Below are 3583 nucleotides of genomic sequence, written 5' to 3'. Positions count from 1 at the left end.
ATGTGCAACAGAACAGCTAATAAGCTGTAATAATTATCAATGATAAAACCCAAGTATAACAACTCAATCAATATAGCCAAAGGCTATTATGTCATAGAATGGCAAGTGAGGCCATAAAACACAGAATGGCATGAAGCCATATGCAGTATTGCTAACAGAACCCTATTGGCATGTCAACCTATCCAAACCAATCTTGCTAGGTGTACTAGGGCATGTTACACTCTTAAATTATACAATTCTTGAAATTCAAGTTTAGGTGTTACTATTCATTTCATTAGTCAACAAAAATGTTGACTTTTGCATGGATAATAGGTACATTGGTTATAATATTCCCAACATACCACATTTTACATTCTAAAATTATTGGTATTGGTTGCCAATACCATTTCTAAGTTTAATGTTAATTGTTCAAAATTTTCATTTTAAAAAGTAGTTAATTATAAAATTATAATTATTCCTTTTTCATTTTAAAAAGTAGTTAATTTATTAATTTTTTATACTTATATTAATAAATACACCATTAATTAATTATGGTTAGAATAACTAATTATGTAGCATTAGTGAAAAGAATGATTAATTTGACTTCCGAAATGTGACTATTTATATGCTTCAGCCTGCTTGACATGAACTCCTATGGATTTCTAGGATAGTTAAAACCATTCTTGAATTGAATCAATGCATTTATCTCAAACTCAAGGCAAGTGCTTGTAGTGAAGTTGTTGAAATTATAGGAAGTTAAATTTGTTATTTGACAAAAAAAAAAAAAACAATATGAATTTAGAATTTGAATTTCAATTAAATTCAAAATAAATATAGAGACTAAAAAGGCAAGAATTCTAAATAACAAAATGAACTATGCTATTTGACAAAAAAATTTTTATTAGACATTCACCTTCATTTTAAATATAAATATTAATTTTTTTATTAAAAAAATACTTTCAAATTTATAAATTTTAAAATTTGAATTTAATATTTTAAATTCAAATTTATGAATTCAACACAACCTAATTATAACAATTAACAATTTTGATAGAATTTAACCCACATATAAATAATTTTATATAATTAATGATTCAGAATTTCTAAAATTTTTATCCACATAATAAATATACACTTATAATTGAATTAATAAAATTTATTAATATTAAATATGATCTTAAAAAAAAAGTTGTCATGTCATGATCAGAGTCAATGCCAACAAGACATCAAAGCGAGTTCCAAAAATTTCCAAAGGCCCACTTTTAAATTAATAAACCAGTTTTCCAAAATTTTTTCAACCATGATGCTCATAAGTTTATTATTATTATTATTGTTATTATTATTATTGTATATGGTTATAATCAAGTCCAGCAAGTGGGGCAATAAAGATGAAATTTTTTCCAAGGCCCTTTTTCTAAACACACTTAAGACCGACAAGCACGTCATGGAAAATGAATGCAAATTTTTCAAAGGTCATTTTTATTATTCTAACTTATAGAATACGCTTTTTAATTTAGTGTCTAAAAAATTTAAATAAATATCATATCATGGAAAATGTCATATTATATATAGTTACAATCAAGTCCAGCAAGTGAGATGAAATTTTTTCTAAGGCCCTTTTTCCTATTCTAACTTCCTAAATATGCCTAAGCTATTTTAACTTACTAAACACGCTTAAGACTGACAAGTTATGAAAAATGAATGAAAATTTCTCAAGGGGATTTCTGCATTCTAACTTATCAAGTACGCTTTTCGATTTAGTTTCCGTTTATTTTAAGAAAATAACTTGTATTTTAAAAATATTTTTTATGAAAATTATTTTTTAAAAAAATATTTTCTTTGAAAATATTTTTTATTATTTGGTTATAATATTATATTAATGATATATGTTTATATCATTCATGTATAAGTATTTTTTAAATTTTAATAAAATTATTAAAATTTATAAAATGACTCTTTTTATAAAAAAAAGTTATTTTTCTTACTATTAATTTAATTTTCCTTCTGATTAGGAAAATATTTTTTATTTGTCTATTTTTTAAGTGCCTCAAATATTAAAAAATAAAAAAAAATATTTTTCACAAAATAAATGGAGTTTAGTGTATAAAAATTTTAAATGAACATCATATTATGGCTAGAATTAAGGCTAAAAAGTCATGGAACGGAGATGAAAATTTTCAGCATCCAAACTTTATAATTGCTGCTCGCGTTAGAAATTGTATTGATATTATTGTTGAAATTATAATAATTCAATTAAATAATAATTAAAATATAAAAAAGTTATTGAGATTAATTAGATTGAGATTTTTTTTTTTTGGTTTAAGAAGATTTAAACTCTTTACAACAATCAAAAATCATTAATCGATGAAGTAAATATTTTCTATTAACTTGTTTTTTTTTTTAATAAAATAACAATTAAATTCAAATTTATATATAAGTTAAATTAAATATAAATATTTGTATTGTATTAATACTCTCATTATAAATTTTAAAGAAAGATGAGATTTTAAAGAAAGACTTTTACATGACTTTGTATGATACCCTTCTCAATACCGTGCTTTTACTTGTATCTACACCAGAAAGGGACATGTAAGAAAGATTAAGGCATTTCAACTTTCTAAGAGAACCAATGAAATTGGGAATTTGAATTCCTTGAAAATTGTTATTGCTCAAGTCCAAATAGGACAAATATTTCAATTTAACAAGGGAAGGATTAATTTGACCTCCCAAACGTGACCTTTTATATGCTTCAAACTCAGTATCTGACAAGAAACACTCAGGACATTGGGGGTTATATGGGTTTCTGAGATTAAGGCTAATGATGTTACCTGTTCCGCGGCTGCAGCCTACACCCTTCCACTGGCAGCAATTCTCACCAACCCAAGAAGAGAGCCAACCTGATGGATCGTAAAGACCATTTTTGAATTGAATAAGTGCATTCCTCTCAACCTCAAAGCAAGGGCTTGCAGTGAAGTTGTTGAAAGTGGAAGTTAACTTTGTAGCTTCAAGAGAATCAAACATTGAAGAAAGATAAAAGGAAAGGAGGATAAGAAAAAGTTGCAAGGCATTACTCATGTTGGACATAGTTGCTTGCATATTATGTGAAAGTACCTTAACTAAGCTTTTTATGCTAATCAAAGGCTACCATGCATACATATAGGATAAGATTTAAGAAAGAACATTCAATAAATTAAATAAATTCATTATTATTTTTGATAAACTGTTAGTAAAATATATCTTTATGAATTCTCATTATTCATATTTTATATGTTATCTCTGAAATTTATTTACAAATTATAAATTTCTAAAAAATCATTTACATAATATATTAGTTTTGATAGAATTTGACTCATTTATAATTAATGTTTGCATAATAATAATAATCATCGTCATCATCATCTAATAAGATATAATTGAAGAATATTTTTTATGGAATTTAACTGAATTATAACTAATTTCATATAGTTTAAGATTGATTGAACTATTTTAATTTACTAAACACGCTTAAGATCGATAAGTTATGGAAAATGAATGAAAATTTCTCAAAGGAGATTTCTCTATTCTAACTTACCAAATATGCTTTTTGATTTAGTTTTCATTTGTT

This window comes from Hevea brasiliensis, chromosome 3, assembly GCF_030052815.1.
Source record: "Hevea brasiliensis isolate MT/VB/25A 57/8 chromosome 3, ASM3005281v1, whole genome shotgun sequence".
NCBI classification, from domain to species: Eukaryota; Viridiplantae; Streptophyta; class Magnoliopsida; order Malpighiales; family Euphorbiaceae; genus Hevea; species Hevea brasiliensis.
The sequence above is the reverse complement of the archived record's forward strand: the minus strand, read 5'-3'. Positions refer to the sequence as shown.